General features: G+C 29.5%; 1 protein-coding gene across 1 annotated transcript in view; it reads right to left on the bottom strand.

Annotated features, from left to right (window-relative positions):
- LOC142334028 (uncharacterized) overlaps window positions 1-20080 on the bottom strand; it is a 62547-nt gene extending 42467 nt beyond the window's left edge. Inside the window, exon 1 of the mRNA XM_075381696.1 lies at window positions 19765-20080. The gene's annotated coding sequence lies outside the window, so the exon portion shown is untranslated. The remainder of the gene's footprint in view (window positions 1-19764) is intronic.
- Window positions 20081-24019: the final 3939 nt, after the last annotated feature.

Below are 24019 nucleotides of genomic sequence, written 5' to 3'. Positions count from 1 at the left end.
ATAGGTACTTAACCAGCCGGATAACTCGAATTCCCAATCCTACACACCCCTCCACAACTCACTGAAGAATCAAATATTACAAAAAGTTCTCCACAACTGACCATTTCTTCCAGCTTTTACAGTTAATGGTTAAAGTACACCCAAAATCATCGAGCTGCCTCACTATCGCTAATCATATTTCATCATACCGATGACAGACATATAAAACATTAAAGGCATTACTTAATATGCCACACCATGAACACAGATCCGAATAAGCCAGGCCAAAACGAGCCAACCTATGCCTAAAAGCACCATGGCCTGAAACAGAGATATATTTGTTAGGAGACACTCAAGAGGTGCCCCGCAGACTCCTCACCTCAGGGGACCATGTGTATAATGCCATAAGCCATCTCATCCCACTCAGTCTGCCACAACTGAAATCCATCATTCTCAATCTTTCTAATTCTAGCGGAAGTTAGTTGACCCAACTTCTTTCCAAAATAGCGTTGATGCTCAAGCGTAAGCAATCACTAAGGCAACGTCATGAGAAATCAATGGATACATGATCCAGAGTATTGTTTATGCCATAGCTACGTGACGAAAGAGCCTCTGTCAACCTTGAATTGCAAGGTAACACGGAGATCTTCGACCTAAAATAAACTGTGAACTGTAGGGCACGCAAAGTCTCCCAGAATAGCGTAATGCACACAATGTCAACAATATGGGCACACTAAGCATAATTGCATGCGGCCATACAGATGCATAAACAAGTGGATGAATACAGGTGGACATGGAAGAGCAGACTGCGTCAGGAAGGATAATATTATTCCAGCAAGATGTGTAATCTACCACTGGTCATTCTGCAAATTATAAGGCATGCAGGGTGTACAACGAATCTTGGAAAGGAAGGAAGCAAAGAGCATACAGGAGGACTCGAACAGTCGTTCTGATTTTTCCCGATCTTATGACGCAGTTGTAGACAACAAGGTGGTGATTTTGGTAGCAAGGATATAATAAAAACAACTTTACAACTAAGACTGAATTCTTGGTGCAACAAATTGGTAGTTTGAATTTTATACAATTAATATATAATTGTAATTATATATATTTATACTAGTTATTACAAGTAAATCAAAAATTTCCACATCCTATGGCCAATCATTTTTGAGTTAAGCGTGATATATACTTACGTATGGACAGATGTCACACTGTAACAAGTCAAAATAAAATAAGGAATGGTCAAAATGGAGATTTCCGTTGAAATCTGAAAACCAAAGTTTTTTGCGATCACACTAATTCCTTTATTTCGTACAAGGAAATAAAAAAATTTAGTCTTTAAACTAAAAGAATAATACCTCTTTAGTTTCTAATGAATCTTTTGAAACTTTATCAAAATATTTTTTTTTAATCATTAAATTAATTTTATAATAAAATTCACGGAATGCTTTAATCTTAAACCTGATTAAAAACAGTAATTTATACGATTACAGACCGTATTAACCTCTGATTTTGATGAAGTTTGGAAACCCTTTCACCCGAGTTATGTCTTCATAACTTAAACAGTAACTGCACAAAAACGTGTCTATTATACACAGGTACATTATCTGCTGACTAAATAATTTGGTTTCAGTTAAATTTAGTTTAGAATAACATTAGTTTGCTTAAGGTTACTTGAGCAAAGTACTGAATTGTGATGTCATCAGAAAAATACCTTTTCTTCATTGAGATAGAAGAATCCTACTACCAACACTCGTAACAAGCATGTAACACTCACAAGAGCTTTTGAAACACAAGGGACTAGTTACATAGAGCAAGTATGGTTGTGCACACCAACTAAACCTCCATCCAGCCATTCTAATACTTTTAATAGCCGTAAGGTATTATTTCAGGAAGAAGAGGTTTAGTCTTCTGTTATTGTAACTAAATGCAATTGATACAGGCCCGTCCCACATTATTATTAGCGACTGCTTAGCGTCAAATCAAGTGTTGCAAATATATCCAGGAGCATTCATATTCCTAGGATCAGTCCTGCTGTAGCCTCATTCAATAACCCATGCATTAAATTTGCCAATGTCTTTAATTAAATTTACACAATCTCTGTCTGCATTAGGTGACACAACAGCTATAGTATGCGATCAATGCTCACCCAAACATATCTGTCGGTCCTGGCTATCCTGCACAATTGAGTACAATGTAACATATGAGGGATGTAGCTTGATGAAAGGCAAATCTGAAGAATAATTTGAATTGTAACTAACTGTTTCAATACTTTTTGAAGTTTTTTCCTAAGTTACAGCAGAGGGTGTTATTAAGATTATAAGAAAATAACAATAAATGCAAAAAGAAAATATTTATTTCTATGATTTCTGATTTAAATATTTTTGGAATCGGTATACATTTAGCGTCACTTAACATATAATAATATAAACAATACATAACATAATAGTGATTCCCAAACTGTTCACCACGGCAACCCATGGAGCTGCAGTCTCTCCACAAGGGTGCCACGGATTATTGTAAATGCTTCATAACTGAATAAAGACAATTATAATTATTAATTTAATGTTAATAAATTTAAAAAAATAATGAAGGCACTAGAGTTTTATTTATTTTTATCTCTAACTGATGAGTAGTCATACTTTTACTTAGGGTATGGTGCCATGGTAAAATTTTAATTGAAAAAGGGCACCACGACTCGGAAATGTTTGCTAACCACTGACATAATACATATACACCAATAATAAACATATAAATATATATAATAATTACAATATAACTTATAACATAATAAATATACACCCATAACATAGATATATATAAAAACCAAATAAGTTAGAAAATTAGCCAAATTAATAGAACATTTTCTAACTTATTTAGTTTTTTATATTTGTTTAATCAAAGAATAGAGTTTAGTTATGTTACATATATATATATATATATATATATATATATATATATGTATATAATAGTAATAATAACAATATAATATAAATTTACATAACACAACTTAGCTGAGAAACGATACAGTTCACTCATGAAATGGCACACTTATTTGAAAGAATAATAAATCTTATGAAAGACATGTTAAGAAAAGGGAGATGTATAATAGTTGCATGTTACTTTCTTAATGGAGCGAAATAAAAGTAGTTAGTGAAAAAGCAATTCTAAAATGTTATCCTTATACCTGGTGTAAAATAAAAATAAAATAAAAATAGACACGAAAATATTTAGGACAATTCATTAAGAAATACATGTAAGATGTAACAGAGTCACACTGCCTGTTTTACCCATAAAACATTATTTCTAACATAAAATAATGCTGCAATACTTTTCGCAGCATTTGTTTTCTTAAGGTAGGACTTAACACTCTGCCAGTTTACCGCTATCAAACCATTTTAGGTGAAACTTTGTAAACACTTTTGTCACTTGAATGTGATGTCTTTTTGTCTGGTTAAGGATATTTACTTTTGTACTTGAGCAATAAACTAAATTCTTGATAACTCAAAATCCTTGTTAACACAATTTTTTTTCGATTCCCTTGAGAAAACCAGCTTTACTCAAAAAAATAATGATTCTGTAATCGGGTGTTTTTCAAGGATTTATTTTTAGAGTCGGTTATAAGTTTTGTTATATTTATGGATGGATTTGTGATTAGCATGCATTTTTTGTTAAATTGCATATATTGGTGTAACAGGTAAAATAATGTGGAAGATGTTGGTATGACTGGATTGAAGTGGGAAGGGCTGTTTATTGCCTGCTCATTTGAGTATTACCAGCCTGTGTTGAGCATTCACTTTTGAATCGTGTATTTTTGTTTGTTAAAATGCAATTAACTGTTGAAGAATATGTATTCATGATGGAAACTTATTTACAGACAAAATCTCATGTTGTGTGTCAGCATAAGTTCAAGGGAAATTTAAAAAGGAAGCATTAGAAAGTGTTATTCAGGAATTAGTTAAAAAAATCTGGTGAAACTGGTTTGGTGTTGATTATACTAATATTGATTATACTAAAAGGGTTCACTGCTATCAATGGTTCAAAAACTTCACTAGAGGCAATACTGGCATTTTAAGTTAAGTATTTTTTACAGATGAAGTTTGTTTTCATCTTGGTGAGTATGTTAATAATTAGATCTACTGGACCTGGAGTACTGAAAACCTGCACATTTTCTTTGAATCTCTCCTAAAGTAACAAAAAATAGGCATATGGTATGCGGTTTCAAGGTGAAAAATAACAAGACTCTTGTTCTTTGAAAAACCTGTAGATGCTGCTGTCTACTAAAAAATTATCCAACAGTTCATAGTCTTACTGCAAGAGGATGAGTGTGAATGCTGAAGCAACAGGACAGCGCCACTTTCAATACAGCTTGCTCTATTATAGAGATGTTAATGGATTTTTTCAGGGGAAGAATCATTTCTAAAGGATTGTGGTAACCAAGATCACCAGATCTGACTAGTTCGACTTCTTCTAGCTGGATTACCTAAATTAAGTGCATAGAAATGGATAGATTAAATGATGGAACTGCTGACCTCCGTGACGCAAATGGTAGCATCCGGTTATGGGTTAAAATCTCAGACAGGCATGGCATTTTCACACACTAAAAAATTGCCATTTCATTCCATCTTAAGAAGCAATATATGAACCCAGATGCTTAAAAATAAAAAAAAAAATGTGATGGAGCCTCCTTTCAAGTTGAATACCTGTATATTAACTATAACATCATTGTACAACATAGTTCTCTTAGATTAACCCAGATCTTAAAATTAACTGCTACATCTCAAACTGTACACAACTCAAAAAATAATTTCTTTTTCTCTTGGGATTTGAATATTGAAAGTCAAATGTACTTCTTAACATACTTTCCTCAATTAATAAATTTGCTGAATATGATTAGATGAAAATAAAAAATGATCCAATTTCCATTATAAATTCATGAAAAATATAAATGGCATATATTACGATATAGTTTAAAAATCAGTACATTTTAATGTGAAATATCAGTTAGTTTAACATGAGATTAAAATAACTTTAATTACAGCATTTATTGATAATTTTTTTTTACAATTAAAAGAAATTCTACTATTAATGTTATGAAGTAATGTAATAACTCGCAACTACATTTATGAAGGAAAATCAATGTATTTAATTCAATGTATCACGTAAGTTAAAAGATAAATTACTGAAAAAAAGTAATTGTTAAGAAACACATTACTATTTACTCTAAAAGCTGTCTTTTATCTATTAAAAACAGGATGTTGCATCAAGTTACACGAGACAAAATATAAGCATTAATTATAGTGGGTACAATAAAATCTAGCTATATTTCTTATCGATCAATCCTCATAAATCACAAGCCCAGAAAAATACAAAAAAAATCTATTATACGAATCATTCATATTGTACTCGTAACATAACAGATTGTTTCATGTCAAAACTATAGTGAAGCAAGTAATAAATTAACAATATGTCTATCACATAAATAATTAGAAATACAATATATTATGTCATAATTAAGAAAAACACATTCACAAAACTGACCTGAATGCTTGAAAATACAACAATTATTCAAATCTGCTTTACATTTCTTACGGTCATACGATTTACTGACTCTATTTTTTATAATTAATTTCTCTAAAGCATTTATTAACTGTCTTTTACTTAAATCTATCTTACATTTCTTTATCTTCATAACAATTATATCAAAATAAATAGGAAATAGTTCTTTAATTTGCTCATCACTGTAAACACAAAAATTATCAGATTCTGAAATTAGATTCATTTCACGCGTAGATAATTTACAACAAAATTTAAAAAATGATAGATTATTAACTATATTTGTGGATAGCATCTTTTTTAATTCAACTTTACAACCCCTAATAAAATCCAAATAATAAGTTCCTATCGAATCATATTGATTTATTTCCTCAGGAGAAACTAAAACTAAATGTTTTATAAATGGTTGATATCTTTTTCTAAAATAAATTTCATTATCACGTAATATCCTGTAACACGTTATTTCATTATAATTATTTCTAGCAGTAATATCAGCATTACCATACACAATCAATAAATTGATAACTTCTGGAGAAGTACAATAATGAAGTGGTGTATTCAACTCTCGATCTGCCAATTTTACATTACCACCGTTTTCTAAAATTTCTTTTATAAATACCACACTTCTATTTCCCCCTACAATGTAGCTCAATGGTGTTCGGAAATCGTTATCTGAAATATTCACATCCAAACCACAACAGAATAATACTCTTTTAATGTAAATATCTGAAGCATTGCTAAAAATAGTTTGAAATAGTAGTGTATCATTCTTTAAGATGTAATTATGATCAGAAATAAGCAAAAGTGCCAATTCTTTATGAAAATTATATACACCGAATAAAAATGAGTAACCGTATCTACTAACCTCATTGATATCTTCTTTGCAATTTAAAAGTTCAATTAAAATTTTTACATCTCTCTCATGATGGAGTGCATTATTTAAAGGTGTTTCAGCTTCACCAAGATATTCCACACTTTTACGAACACTTGCTCCATAATCTAACAGTAATGTCAAAGTTTTATCGTTACTATAATCTTCACATGAGAATGCATAATATAATGCCGTATGGCCATCTACATCAACAGCATCTATATAGGCCCCACTTTCGATTAACATAGCTACAATTTCTGTTTTAATAGTTGCCATACAATACAATACTGTATACATTAATGGCGTTAAACCTTTATTATCGCAAATATTAACATCGACTCCTTTCTGAATTACAAAACTGACAAGTTCTTTATTATTATTAAAATGTTTCAATAAATACAATAAAACTGTATTATTATTTTCAACATGAGTGTTTATATTTACACCATTATCAAGAAGTATTTGTATTATTTCTTTAAATGTACTAGAATGGACAGCATGCTTTAAAGGTGTTAATCCATCATTATCGATTACGTTAACATCAGCTCCATGTTTTATAAGTTTATTAATTACTTCGATATCACACTCATACTTTATAGCGTAAATTAGAGGTGTATATCCTCTATTATCAGTTGCGTTAATGTCGGCCCCATTACGTATGATATTAAAAATAATATTTTTGTTCATACTTAATTCTAATGCGTACATTAAAAATGTCTGACCAAATTCATCTTTTATATTTACATCGTTTCTATTAGGTATAAGTTCAGCAAAAAATTTGCCATCGCTTTCCTCCACAACTTCTATGCTAAACCAAAACCGATCATGACAATCATTTATTTCGCTAAAATTAGCTCCTTTTTTAATAAGTGAATTAATTACATTGTGGTTATTAAAATATACAACGGCGTAACATAAACTAATTCTGCCAAACTTGTCCATTGCATTTACATCAGCTTCTGCATTGATCAATCTATTGGTAATTTCTTTATCCTTATTTTTTATCGCACACATTAGAGGTGTAACTCCATCAAAATTGCATTTATTAATATCTGCTCCCAAACTTATCAATTTATTGATTACTTCTACCTTATAGTTGTTACTTATTGCACATAATAATGGTGTAACTCCATGTTCATCAATCGCATTAACATCTGCACGACTATTAAGAAGCGCAAATATAATTTCCTTATCTCTTTTAAGTTGCAAAGCCAATAATAATGGTGTAGTACTATAATCATTATCGTACTTGTTAAGGTACTTCATTTCATTAACATTTGCACCTTTATCAATGATTTCTATAATATAATCCACACTACAATTATTTTTCAGTGCTAAATATAGAAGACGATTACACACTTTATTCAGTGCATCTACACTAAATCTGTTATAAATAAGCAAATCTATAAATTGATGTATTCTTCTTTTTTTAGCTAATACAGTAGTTAAAAAGGTGTCCCGCACCGAATACTTTGCATTATCTTCATCAATATATAGTCTTTTCTTTACGAGTTCTAGCCACAAATTTTCATCCGCATTCAACGATAATTTCATTAAAGGGTTATGAGAACCTGCAACATTGATACCTGCACCTGAATCTATCAACAATTTGATAATTTCGATATCATCACCGTTATAAAAATTACTTATGGCTATATCTAATATTGTATCTCTATATCTATCACATTTTTCTTTGACATTTGCACCCATTTTTAAAATTTCTTTTACAAAATTTATATTTCTTTTACTTTTTATACACTGTAGTAATGGTGAAACATTTCTTACATCTGTATCGTTAATACTTCCACCTCTGTCAATCAATCTTTTAATCATTTTGATATCCATACCATTCATAATAGCAATATTAATAATCGATGTTAAAATGAGGGTGATATCATGCATATTTTTAACATCAAAATAATCTAATAAAGCTATCACCATTTCTTTACTTTTTGTCTTATAAAATAAAAAATATAATTTAAAATTTGTCATTATATGCTTGATTTCATTCGTATTCCTTTCCAATAACTCAACAACACTATCAACATCATCATCAATAATTCCTTTAACAATATTATCGTAACACATATTTACGTTACGCTTTTACAAACATAGATATGTGACTTTTCTTCAAGGTTGATTTTACAAGATTTTTTAAATCTGAAAAATGAAATTAAAAACATTTTTACTAAAGATCAATTTTGTGAATGTTTGTAAACATTAATGATGACATAAATACTATTTTAGTAGGAAATATTTAATTAAAGAAATAATGATAATAATAATAGAACAATGTAATTTTAAGAAGTTATAATAATAAAAACACTTTCATATTTTTACAGGCATTTAACTTCTACTAAAAACAAGTCAATACACATCCTGAATAAAAATTCAAGAAGTTTTGATCACTAGATAAATCTACTTAATTTAATTTTGTATTTGATAAATATACATTTTTTTCTCTTTTCTCCTTTAATTATTAATCAAAAATGATTCCGGAGCTCAAAAAGAAGATAGTATGTACAATAAAAAATTATCATAATTTGTTTACTATTTTTTATATAAAAAAAGAATAGCCTCTTAGAAAGTCTCATGGAAACTTGGGTGAAACCTTATCAACTTATAAGTTAATTTTTTTAATAAATTTAACTAGAAATGAGATTGTGTTCATGGAAAAATATCATGGAATGCGTTGTACCCAAAAATGTTATAAAAGCTAGGAGTTTCAATTTAGTTAAAAAATGAAGTTGGCCCTCACATTACAAAAATGCAATGTCAATAAAATTTCTTTAATACCTGAAAAATTGAAGAAAGTTCCCCATTTTAAAGTTCTATGTACAAAATTTCAATAATGGGAAAAATAAAATGATAGTTAGTATGAATAGTTAGAAATATTAACCCACTAATACAACTCGTGCAACAGAAAATGCAACCCAGCATTGAATAGATTTTTCAGAATCATTTCAATAAATTGGACAACCCGAATTAGCATGCCACACCTGTAGTTTTCATTCAAGAATTTAAAAGAAATTATATTGTTCCATCTGGTAATAGTGTGCAAAAATAAATCGGCTAATGGTAGTCATTTTCGACCAAAACAAATTAAATTTTTTAAACATGGCACTGTTTGTATATAATATTATTTATATATAAATAAAACAGATTAACCAAAATATGGAAATCAATTTCCAATTGGATGCGATTGAAATGTACATCTGATAAATATTAAAAATTACAAAAAATTAAATCTGTAAAACGTACACAGTAAAAGTTTTATTTGCATGTTAATTGCCATAACCATAACAAGTGACAATCTGACATGAGTCATAGATCGCTCTCAAAAATTATATAATGGACCTTAAGAATAACAAACATACAATGCCAGGCTTCCTAATTATAAATAGTAATAAATGTTAACGTATCAGCATGCCAAGCCTGCAGAAATGCAAGAAATGATCAACCCTGCAACTAACACCTCAAATTTAAATTAACGACAAGGAATGACAGTAGAGGCAAGTCATATAGACCGACTCCCAGTGGGAATTCCCTCATTAGATGCAAGACACCTAATAGACAGAGTCCCGGCCATCTGCCATTAACTTTGTTCCCGATGAGGTAGTTAGAGGCTATGGCACCCCTGGAGCCGAGTTTATGTTGAGTTGCGGATCCAGCTCCGGTGGACAGGGGGAAAAAGGAATGACAGTATAGTCAACATCATTATTTTCAGAGAAAACAATTCTCAACTGGTGTCTCTTATACCTGCTCTACATGTGTCACAACCATAATTAAGGTTGTAAAAATCCAATTTTTGTAAAAATACAAATTAATTACCCCTTTTTGTCGCTCTCTCACTCCCTCTCCTCCAAACACACACTCTCTCTTCTTCTAATCAAAATTGGAATTTATATAAAAATGATGTTTATTTTTAAGCATATGACATTTTAGTACTGCACTTATTCTATCACTCTAGCATTACAAAATGATAAAATTTGAAATTTTTAGAACAGTTATATTTTTAGTACAATGTATATTTTTTCACATAGAAAATAATAATTATAATTAACAATCTTCAAAATAATTTTTAAATGAAATCGTATCGAGAAATTTAATAAGAATGCATGAACAGATTTCAGAAAAGAATAAAAATGTATTTGTAAATAAAACATGTCTTGTGAGACAATGAGCATACAAAAAAATTTTTATTATCTCAAAATAAGGAAATAATTTCATACAAGCATAACTTTGAAAAAATTCCATTTTATGATTGTGTCCTGAAAGTTTTTTTTTAACACCTTACAATAAATGTAGATTATACCTTATTGCATTTTTGTGAACACAAATGGCAATATGAAATTTTATAGTTTTATTTGCAATTGATCTGAACATATAAAAAAAACTTTATCCCAAATTTTTAACTACATCTACAGTCACTGCCAAGTAACAGAAAGACTGGAGTAGTGATGATTACTACTCATCTTATGTTGCATTATGTTTATGTTACTAAGAGATGACTAATCATGGTGTGCCAATGTTTCAATGTAGCAGTGATGTGTGGGCTGATCATCCAAGCTTGCTGTTACATGGCAGCCACGTACAAAATTATCTGATAACCAGTATGTAAAATCTATAAAACTATATCAAAGAACAATCTTTTTTACGATCACAGTTAGTGAACTTAAAAAAACTTAATCTGTGGGGAATATAATTTGAGGAAATTTCATCTAAACAGAATAAAAAAATGTATAAATCAATTTTTAATGGAAGTGAAATACAAGAGTGTAAAAATTACTTTAATTCTACATAATACAAAGTCTGTAAATAAGTAATGAGACTAGTTTTTTTTTTGGCAGGCAAAGTGGCAACACTGTAAAGTTACTAGTAAAAATATAGTTACATGAACAGCTGATTTATATTAGGTATTAACATTTTTAGTTTATTGTTGCCATTTAAACAAAACAAAAAAAGATTTTTCATGAAATGAGTTTTTGTTGTACATTACAAAAATGAGCGATACTAATAATAAGCAACGTTGTGCAATCAAGTTTTGTGTTAAAACTGTGTAAGAATGGTACTGAAACTTTTTCAAAATTGAAAAGGGCATATGGAGATGATGCTCTGTCACGAGCCCGATTTTTTAGGTGGTTTAAAGCATTTTTAAATGGCTGGGAATCAGTTGCAGCGATCCACATTCTGGAAGATCGTTAAATGTCAAAATGTGACGACAATGTTGTGCAAATTAGTGACTTGTACTACAGTAGTAGTGTCGTACTACAGTACGACTGGCGATTAACTGTCAGAATGATTGCAGAAAAAATGAATTTGAACTGTACCACAGTCCATCAAATTTTGATAAACAAATCGGGCATGAGAAATTTTTGTGCAAAATTGGTCCCAAAAAACCTCATTGTTGAACAGAAAAAACAACAGGGTGGAAGTGTGCCACAATGTTCCAGGGCAAAATGAAACTAATCCTGATTTCCTAAAAAAATGTTATTACTGGTGATGAATCTTGGATATTTGAATACGAGCCAGAAACAAAATGCTGGAGCAAGAAGTGGCATACTTCAAACTCTCCACATCCCCAAAAAAGCAAAAATGAGCAAATAAAAAATCAAAACCACACTAATTTGTTTTTTTGATAGTAATGGCATTATCCACAAGGAGTTTTTGCCTACAGGAAAGACTGCAAATCAATATGTTTATTGAGAAATTCTTGAAAGATTGTTGAAAACAGTTGCCCGTGTGAGACCAGCCATCAAAGAAAATTGGATGTTGCATCATGACAATGCATCTTGTCACATTGCACTCAATTAATGAGTTTTTGGCAAAGAAAAACATTCCTGTAGTTCCTCAACCAGCTTATTCACCTGACTTGAGTCCCTACAACTTTTTCCTGTTCCCGACTTTAAAAAAACACCTCAAAGGACACCATTTTCGAACAGCAGAAAACATAAAAAAATGTATCCGACCATCTGAAAGATATTTCTGTTTCTGAGTTCCAACACTGTTATGAAGAGTGGAAAAACCATTTGTAGCATTGCGTGGTTTCCCTGAAGGGAACTATTTTGGAGTCCATGTAATGGCATTGTAAAAAGATCTTCTGAACCAGTCTCATTACTTTATTTGCAGACCTTGTAACATCATAATTAAGGATATTTATCAAAATTCAAAATTATATAATTTAGAGTACCTAAATCTACCACTTTAAAATGTTCTTAATTTTAAATCAATTAAATGTGGTTTCAGTTTGGTGGAAATTATGACTCTATCTTTGATGTAGAAAATGGTGAACAACATTCTGATTGTTCTTAAAACATGGTATTTTAACGTACAACTTTGATACTGAATGCATCACAACAAATTAAAGATGAAGAAATCTATCAAGATCTATGAAGTACACAGAAATATCTTAAAATGTAATATTAACATAAGCACGCACAAACATGAGGCAGAGTGACTGCAAAACAAAATTGAACAGTCATATCAGTCTTTATAAAATTTAAAACGACAATCATAATGGATTCAAAAAATTTAGTTATTATGTATAAAGACTTTTTAATCACACTGTTCACTCACTTTCTACCCAACCATTTACATGAAGCCAATCTAACTTACATTTAAAGCTTATAAAATAAAATAAAAAAAAAAAAAAAGCAAAACATTTATCAGATTTTTAATGTATTTTAAAATTTTTTTTTTTTTTTTTTTTACTACAAATATACAGAAAACATTTCAATGGACTGGTGCGATAGAAATCAAAATTTGAAAATTATTAACAGTTACAAGAAACTTAAATCAGTAAAAAATAAACAGTTTTTATTTATAAGTATGTTATATGCCATAACCATAACGTAAGTTATAACCCGACATGAATCAAAGATCACTCTCAAAAATTACATAATGATTCTTAAGAATAACAACCACCATCCGGCTTCCTAATGAAAAATAGGTTCAAGTAAACTGAGTTTTGTCCTTCTTCAGTTGAGAACATATCTGTTGCATATAAAAATGCTAAGCCCGCCAAAATGCATGGCATGTTCAGCCTTCTACTAGCTAAGTAACAGCTAGTTTCTCTCATTATTATTATTATTAATGTACAGAAATCGTAATGTTAAGCTTAATAAACAATGGTTCACGGTATTCTCTTTGATTGGTTACAATGTTTTTGCTATTTTAAATGGGTCGACTGTATATGAATTGCCCACATATGAACAGAATACAAATTGAGGTAATAATGAGAGACAAAAGCCAGGCCTAAATTGGTTTAGCATTAGATGTATGTTTTTCTTAAACTACCTTAACATAAAAGGACTGGGAAGATGTTAAAACATAAATTTTGTGAATTTACAAGCCACATAGGCTTGGTTTACAATAAACCTTAACGCCCAAATATCTTCTTCGTCATTCTTTATTTCTATCGACCAAAAGCAATTTACCAGAGTTTTACTTACATTAATTAGTAAGCATTCATAGAAATGTAAACGCAGCCCTTTCTAAAGCTCTCCAACAAACAAATGAGATCAAATTTGTATTACAGGAAATACAAGATTAGGAAAGTTGTCACACTCGAATAAGCAAGTCATTTCACAAGCAAATTAAACAGGACTAGAGTAGATCCTCGGGGAATATCATGGATAACCTTATTTCAATTCTTAGGTGATTCAATTCATAGATTACAAACATTACAATACGTATGACCTATATAGTACAAAGCATTATTGACAGTGCCATCATAATACAGACTTATTTAATACTTTGTCACGAGTCAATGCCTAATGTTTTTTTTCAAACCCTGTAACTTTATTTTTAGAAACAAATTACCACAAAATTTAATATTACCACCAAACATATTCCAAAATTAAGACTGTCATACAGATTAATGAATGGAAATATTTAATTCTGAAAAAACATAATAATCATAAAGATAGACAGGAGAAATTTTTTAAAGTAACAGGATATAAGAAAGGAAAAAATAACGATGTGAATTTTTTTTAATGTAATATTAAACTGTTGATCCAGTCAAATTGATTCATTTAAAATAGTTAAAAAAATAACTTAAATATTTAAAACTACAGTGATTTTTTCGTCCTCTTACCCAATTTTAAATGTAATTTAAGAAAGGGAAATTTAGGTGGAATAAGAAAATGTATTTGTTACAAGAGATTTAATAAAAAGCTATTACTTATATAATTGTTAAAGAATATGCTCAAAATGCCAACCCCTTGCGGTTATACACACACAGACTCTTTTCAGCATATTAGCAGAAACCTTTTTAAGAGTTACATTGGAAATCTTGGTGATTAAATCTGTAATATTGACTTTAAGTTCATCAATAGTGTGAGGATTGTTTTTGAAGGTCTGAGACTTAATAAAACCCCACAAAACGTAGTCAGCAGATGTGAGGTCTGGGAACCTTGGAGGCCATAAGCCCTTGCTTATTATTCGATCATCAAAAGAACTCTTGCACAAAATCCACGGTTTCTCGAGATGTGTGGCATGTAGCACCATCTTGCTGAAACCAGCAATACCGTTCTTGAGGTTCCAGGAGGGACACAAATTGGCACACAATATTCCTGTATACTTTACCATTTACTGTCTGTTCGAAGAATATGGGTTCGACTATACGATGATGAGATATCGCACACCACACACCAATTTTTTCAGGATGCAAAGATTTGTCTTGTAAAGCGTTAGGATTTTCAACCGCCCAAATTCGACAGTTTTGACTGTTCACATAACCATCTAGATGGATCCAAGCTTCATCGCTAAAGAACACTGTGTTTAAAAATTCTATTCCGTTATCGTTTACGAGAGACCTAAACTGACGGCAATATTGCAATCGCTTGTTTAAATCTGGAGGCTGAAGCTCTTGGACTAATCGTACACGATACAGATACAATTTCAATTTTTTAGCGGTTTTCTGAACACTTGAATATGACAAACTGACTTGCGTGGAAAGTTTTCGTAAACTTTTCCGTGGAGAATTGAGCGATCTTGTTTTCACATTCTCTAAAATGTCACAATAAACAATACACTCACAATACATTCACTTTCAATTAACTGACACAATGTTTTAAAATGATACATGTGAATATAATGTACTCCTTACATGCAACATGTTTAGTTAACCTTTACCTAAAAAATTTATTCTTTAATTTCAGACACGTATTAACTATACTAAATTTAAATACATAATAAATGTAATACTATCATTACTTCTACAATGTATTCAACTGTATTATTTTTTTAATATTTATATTTACTGTTTATATATGATTCCATAACGTAATTCTTATGACAATTTATCAAATAAAAATAAAACTGACAATTTATGGATATGTTCATTTTCACCGTAATGCTTTTATTGTATACAATTTTTTACTTAAGTATGAAAATGATACAATTTAAATGTTATATAGAATGTAAAATAAAATTCCTAGTTTTTTAGAAATTACCCCGTAGAATTTCTCATTTATTTTGTGAAACTATTGATGAAATATTACAAAAAGATTTAGAATTTTATCTTTAATTTGGTATGTTAAATGGTATTATAAGATGAAGATTGAATTTTTTGTGATTTTTTTTTTTTAAAGAATATTCAAACAACCCTAAAAAAAATGGCCAATTCTATGTAATACCATTAATACAAATAGCAATAACAATATCAGTTTTTAGAGTTCGGCACATAAAGTTTTAAAAATTTAGTTTAATAGCAATCTTAAGACATCAATACAACAAATACCTGCATTACCTTTGTTTCAACTTTTTAATAAAAACACAACAGCAAACATTTTATGATGCCGCGTAAAAAAAAAAATGCAAGGATGAATCCATAAAGTTATGATTGAACAACCAACTCTAATCAATAATTAGAATAAAATATGGGTTATGGTAAAAATTACAAAAGCTATCTTGCCAGCATAGTGACAGTGAGTGCAGTATGTTTTTGTTTTACACCCCTCTCTTTTTCACATAAAAATTACTTAATATAGCATCATATTTTATAATAATTGATAAATAAAACTTTAGAGAAAATATACTAACATGTTGCTTTATACTGGTAATTTTAAACATTAGTGAGCGGAGCAAGCATACGTCAAGTGAAGCAATAACAGATTGGAAAATGTACCTCAGAGGTGTGTGTGCTGATCATTTATTAAAAACCCAAAAAAGGTAGGTGGTCCAGGAATAATGGTAAAAATAGACATCTCCTCATTATCAAAAAGAAAGTACATTAGAGGCAGAATTCTCCAAATCAGTGAGTATTTGCAGAGAAATTATAAATATAATCTAACCAAACTTAATTGTAATAATTACTGGATTTATTATTTAAACAATCAAAACGTTACTGTTAATTAATTAAGGTTGGTGAGCAAAGTGAGCGTAGGTTAAGTTTTGTTTCAGGGTGTGAGAGGGTCGCGAGTGGCAATGCATATCCAGAGCCAGGCAGGTTAGGGACGGGGAGGGTAGCCCTCCAGCTGAGGAGCGCGTCGCGGCTATAAGAGGAGGTTGGCATACTCTGATAAGGCTCTAGGGACCCGGAGACCCCGATGAAGGGGCAGATAGGGTGAGCAGAGATTGTGCCACAACACTCTGAGGTGATTATGCTTGTGTCTTAGCAGATGGAGGCTAGTTACCTTGAGGGTATTTAAGAATGATAGTAAAAAAAAAGGTTAAGTATGGTTAAATTATATATATATATATATATATATATATATACACATTTATATAATTATATTTATATTTATTTAATAATTGCAATAATGCTTATATTTTTAATATGTTAATATGGAGAATGTTTAAGATGATAGGTATAAAACAACACAGCACGTTGGTGTGTTTTCTCTAATGTATCACTGGGTTATTTTTATTGAATTAGGGTTACTATGGTATTTATTTTATTATTATAAAAGAAAACATTATATCTAATGTTTTATTCTTTTATTATTATAAAACATACCATATTAAGTAATCTTTATGTGAAAAACATGGGGGGGCGTAAAATGAAAAAGTACTGAGAGTGCTACTAGAAAAATAGCTCACTGAAATTATTTAAATAAAATAATCCAGGATAGGCATAAACAAAGCAATAAAAATAAATCATTTTGATCTTATATTATATTATATATATATATATATATATATATATATATATATATATATAAAAAAATATAATATAATTATTTTCTACAAATTAATTTATTTTATATTAACTTTTATTCAATTCTATCTAACTTAATCTTCATGTCTGTCACTTCAGTTGGCAGTGGTTCAGGAAAAAAATTTTGCTATCAATTTTTAACACACTTCTCATCAATAATTTAGTGTTCAAAATTGGCATACACATTCATTGTGGTGAAAATGCAATGTGGTGAAAAACCTTTTCACAAAAATTAGTTGTTTCAGAGATACATAATTTCAAAAGATATACTCAAAAGTTTTAATATTAATTAATAAATAAGTATTAAATTAATTGATTACAGTATTAAAATAATATTTAGCGCTTCTTGATTTTCATCCATAATAATGTCTCATTAAAAATACACTCACCCAGACTTACTTTTATCAGAATGTTTTTAAATCAATCATATAATAGAAACAATTGGACACATAGGAATGGTCAATTGTTACATAATAAGATTTTGGAAAAGTTTTTCACTGCTGGTTTAGTGAATATGAAATCAATCATTACAGGTAAAAGAAATTAATAACTACTTGTACTTTATCATTAAAGAGTGCCACACACTTTTATTATTTTTAAATTGAAATTAAAGTTTAATATTTTGAAGAAAATTATTTATTAATTTCTTGTTTCCATGAACCTGGATGTTTTCTTCTTTATTTTTTTGTAAAGCAAGTAATTTCACACATAGTTTTAATTAGCAGAGATGAATTCTACTACAAAAAATATTCCATTTTTTGTTTCTATTAAATTTAATTGACAAATTAGTTTTTTGTTTTTAGTACATACATTTTAAATAAAAGCAAATTAATTTTTTTTTTTAATTTATCAACTTCTGTTAAAATGAATTTTATAAAATTTGTTAAAATTTTAACTCATAATTACTATTTTGTGGATTAAGAAACTCTTAACATTTATAAATAATAGAAATACAAGTTACACGATATTTGGACTTGTGAGTTGTTTCAATGGCCTCAGAATTCTGGCTAAACTAAATAACTTACGTTCTGCTCTTTCATTTAGATATCAATAGTCAAATCTAGCTTAAGGATATTTGTGCTCAATGCAAAAAGGACCTTAACTGCAACTCTTTCTTCCTCACCACTGTTTAACAATTATATTGTTTTTAATTACAATTCATAGTAATAAAAATATAAAATACATCTATTCATCGGATTTATTTTAATTTATAAAAATGTTTTATTGTGATAAATGCATGGTATCTGCTTAAGAATGAAAAAGATTTATAAATAATCTTTTTGTATTTATATACTGAAAAGCCTAATTTCTTTATATTAATATAAAATAAAATTTCAATGAATATGTAAAATTTTTTAATAAGTGACTAAACACTTGTAATTGGAATAATATAATATTACGTTAAACTGTTAATCTTAGTTACATGCTATATATTACAATAATACGGGTAATTATAAAATTTTAAAATTGCACTAATTTTTTTAACTATAAGGATACTATAAATAACATTTTATTATTTAGAAATAACTAATTTATGCCAATCACAGGAACTGCAAAATACCATGCATATTCAGATAACATTAATAAGGTCATTTACTAAGTACATGCCATGGACAGGTTACGTTTTACCTGCTTTTATTTTTATCATTAATATAATACTTATGTCAATATTTCTAACCACGGGTTAAGAACATACAATTAGGATTTTTATTACACGCATTCAATCACTCTGTTCATAATAAATGACATATTTATTTATTTTAATTAATAAATAACCTAAAATGAACGACTAGCATACAACTTCCGAAGAGTTGTATTTATATTTACATTTTTTATTTACATCTTTGAAATAATACTTTTATGATTACAGTCTTGCTTCCACTATTCTATTATGAATTTAAAATAATTTATATCTCAAGTTACATGAAGATCGTTATAACAATTTAATTAAGGCTACATGCAATTAATTTTAGTGATTATTAATTATATCATTCGTAAAAATTAATTTATGGTATTTTATGCAAAATGATGCAATTATTTCTTTTTTTTAAGCAAAATAATTAGGCAGAACGTATTTGAACACCCTTCCTCAACATTAGTAACTACTACTAGTTTTGGGGTTAAGCACTAAAAACTTTTTCTTGATTACAAAAATATCTCACAATACGATGTAAAATTAAAGATACTATATAATTACCTGATATAAAATTATCATACACTATTCAACTAGATAACAACTGCAGTTCACTAGTAATTACAATTCATAAAATTGTATTTATTTTCGAATTGCTTAAAATCACTCTTCGCATCAAACTATAGGTTATAAATTATAAGTTTGAATAGTCTTATTTTAAGAAATAATTTTTAGATAGAAAACAAAACAATACTAAATATTCACAACTGTACTAAGCATCACAATCAAAGATGTAACGGAAAGAACAGGTTGTAAAAGTACAAATTATTCTTTGACGAACGATACTAGTACATGAAGTGGTCGACAAACTAAACTATAACTTCTAAGTTTCAAGTTCTTTGAAATATGTATTAACTTTCATCTCATTACATATCTATTACCTGTAAAACAATTATTATTGTTGGTAAAATAAAACATAAATATTAAAAATAAATCCAATATATAATAATATAATTCATATTCAACGTGACTCACAACTTTTCCTGAGACTAACTTTTAAAAATGCTATTTAATGAAGTTTAATAATTAACTCTAGGCTCAATAGATGATAAGTAGCAAGTTTTCTTTTATGTGATTTGAATTTTTCCACATTTTAGAAATGAATATTAGCTAATACTTACAAAAATATAAAAAGTGGGTGAATGATTAATATCTTAGCAGCATTAAGCAACACCGAAAGGAATTATTTCGGACGATGAATGAGATTGATATGTATAAATGTAAATGAAGTGAGTGGTCTTGCAGTCTCAGGTCGACCATTCCTGAGATGTGTTGTTAATTGAAACCCAACCACCAAAGAAAACCGGCATTCACGATCTAGTATTTCCTGTTACATCTGCAGATCTAACTGAAACAATAGCTATGATCGGTTGATCTTCGTAGTTTCAACGTGTAGTTGAAACTACGGAGTAGTACATACCGTGACTTTCTGACGGAAGTTTATATGTACTATTAATAATAAAAGCATTCTATTCTGTTATCGGCAGTTCATCACACCATCGTCGAAGTTAGCAATATAGTTTCAACAACTATTTTTTTTTCGTAACTCATAAACGGCAATTTTCAAAAGGTTAACAAATTTCAGTCATTTGAAATGAAATAAATAAATTAAACTATCTGAAATATTGTCAAATAATTTATGCAAGTCTAGAGCTTAGATTAACAGTGAAGTAACGTTTAACTTATTGCGAACTTATCTGATTCTTTTTCCATTTAGATTTAATTAATTAATTTTCGAAAAAAACCTTCCGAGTGGCTGTATTAATACAGGATATTAATTTTTTTTTCACTTTTCGCCTATTTATATTTCAATTTCACACAAACATTATATACACCTTTATACATTTACAGAATAAACTTAAATATTTACTGTCCACCAAATTTTTATTTTAATCCCTGAACACTCACTATCTGTATTACCACTGTCATGACTTCCAGACTCTTCGTTGTTCAGGTGAACTATTACCGGTTCTATATTGTCTTGAAGGTTCTGTGCTTGTCACATTATATTTTCTACTTTTTTCACGTGATCACAGTAATTTTTCCATTGAAATACTGTAGCAAATGCCCCGATTATTAGTGCTTGTACATCACCCATTTTAAATGTGTTATATTTAACCACAAATATTTTAATCTAACACCATATGAGCTCAATAGGATTAAGTTCACAGTGATATGGTGGTAAACAAAGAATGATCTTTTTTTTCTTCTTGGCTGTTTCTTCAATGAAATTTATGTTTCACTTTGTTTACTTCAATAAGAAGTTCTTTTTTGTGGAGCGATAGGGTTTCAATTAACCACTCATCTCAGGCGTGGTTGACCTTGAGTCTCATGAGTGCAAGGCTACACTTCATTTACATTCATACATGTCTTCCTCATTAATCCTCTGAAGTACCTTACAGTACTGTAAGGTATTAAACAGAAAAAAAGAGAACCACCAAAGAACACTGGTATCCATGATCAATTATCATATTTGTATAAAAGTAACTGCCTTTATTAGGATTTGAACCTTAGAACTCTCAACTTCAAAATCAGCTGATCTGCGATGACGACTTCACTACTAGACCTGGTGGATTTTCTTACTCAGTTTATCAAAATAAATGGCCCAGCTTTTTTTTATTTTTAAAAATAACCATTTGTGACAAAAGTATAATTACAATATAAAAAAAGTAGTCAAAAACTAAAAAACTGTTTTCAAAAATGCCCAAATTATATGAAAACAATGTGTTGGGAATGGAACTACTTTGCTTAGCTTTTTTTCTGAAGGCAAATTATAGTAATTAAATTGCAGATTAACAAAACAGTGATGTGAATGATAAAACAAAACTACTCTTGATTTTACTTTTATTATGAAACAAATTAAAAATATACAGTTGATTTAAAAACATTTATTAATTTTATTACTTTATTTTTTCATTGACTTTGGGATAATAGTAATTAAAATATTCATTTTGATTCCATTGATGTACATATTTTTCTTATTAGATAAAAGCAAGTGAAAGATAAAATATAATCTTAAATAGTAAAGATATTTTTTTTTATTTTGCTTTTTCTTTTAAACAACTCAAAGATTATTTCTAATTATTAATGTCACATTACAAGCAATTTTCATCTAAAACATCTGTCTGAGTTTCATCCAAATCCAAGCTAAATAATAAATAAATAAATCATATTATTAATTATCACACACGTGCAGCAACATAAATTACTATTGTATATTTATAAGATATTAATTAATTTCTTATCCATGGAGGATAAGATACATAAGATGAGATTGATAAGGATAGAAAATAAGATATACTTCTTATCCATGGAGGTATTTTGATAAAATAGATGGAACAAGGAAATGTATCAATTACCATGGAATAAGTAGGTTAATTGAAATAGATTACATTAATTTACAGAAGTGTCAGTATCAGCAGCAGGAACTTCCCAGTTTAATGATGTCAAAGAATTATTTTTAATTTTAAGAAAAGTAGGATTGAAATGTATAGAAAGAACTTTTATACAAAATTAGTGCAATAATAAAGTAGCTTGAATGAGTACAAATGGCAAGAAAAATATATCCTGTTTTCTTTATTTTTAAATTTATATATGAAAGAAGCAATAAAAGAAATAAAAAACATTTAAGAGCAAAGTATTATTCAAAGATGGTAAAATTCATGAACAATATTTTTAATTCAACTGAAACTAAAATGAAAAATAATAAATGAGATATGAATTCACAGCTGTTTTTTCATAAACAAAAATTTCAGACCATACATCTTTTCTGAGGAAATGGTGCAGAAGAAATTGACTTTTTCTCATGCCTCATTGCATGTAGCTGCTCTGATCCCTACATATTTAAACTGTGGCAGTCCACCTTCCACTTAAATGAAACATGACCAAATCACTTACTTAGCATATGGCACCAAGACAAAACACCAATTACAGTCAAAAATTACAAACAAACATCTAAAAAATTAATATAAGCTATTGATTCTGGAGTTGCCATCAGGAAGTCTTCAGGAGTCCCTTCATAAGCTGTCCTAGGGCAAACTTACAAACTTACAGTTTGATCTTCACCACACTTGCAAAGGGGTGTCGGTATTTTACCCATTTATACAGGAAATAGGCACACCTACCATGCTGAGTTCATATTTTGTTTAACGTTGACCATGTCTTACATGGCAAGTCAAAACCCGCCGGCTTTTGAGTAATACATGGAATTTAGTTGCTCTGCTTTGTGGTCCATTCTTGATGCCAGGCGTCATGTATGGTTGAATCCTTCCTCTGTGGCAGTAATTGTTGTTTTGATAGATGGCTTTCTAGATCAAAGGCAACCATGACTGGCATCCTCAATTACTGGTAGGTTTCAATTGTCCATAATCTTCTTGTACACTCTTATAACAGCGTTCATATGGTGCAGATTTGGGGGTGGTATGTGGCTCAATACTGGGAGCCATTCCACAGGAGTAGACCTGATAACCCCGGAAATCAATGTTATAGTGTTATTAAGTTGAGTATCAATTCTATAAATATAAGGAAGGACTGTTAAGCACACTAGCGCACAATATTCTGCAGCCGAGAAGACAAGGTTCAGAGCCGATGTGCGCAAAGTGGAAGCCGATGCTCTCCACATTGTTCCACAGAGCTTATGTATAATGTTGTTTCTCGCTTTCAATTTCTCTGCAGTTTTCATTAGGTGCTCCTTAAATAAAAGCGTTCTATCAAGTGTCACGCCTAGGTATTTTGGTGTCTTATAGTGAAAGAGTCATGT

Source organism: Lycorma delicatula, chromosome 13, assembly GCF_047948215.1.
Source record: "Lycorma delicatula isolate Av1 chromosome 13, ASM4794821v1, whole genome shotgun sequence".
NCBI lineage: Eukaryota > Metazoa > Arthropoda > Insecta > Hemiptera > Fulgoridae > Lycorma > Lycorma delicatula.
The sequence above is the reverse complement of the archived record's forward strand: the minus strand, read 5'-3'. Positions and strand labels throughout refer to the sequence as shown.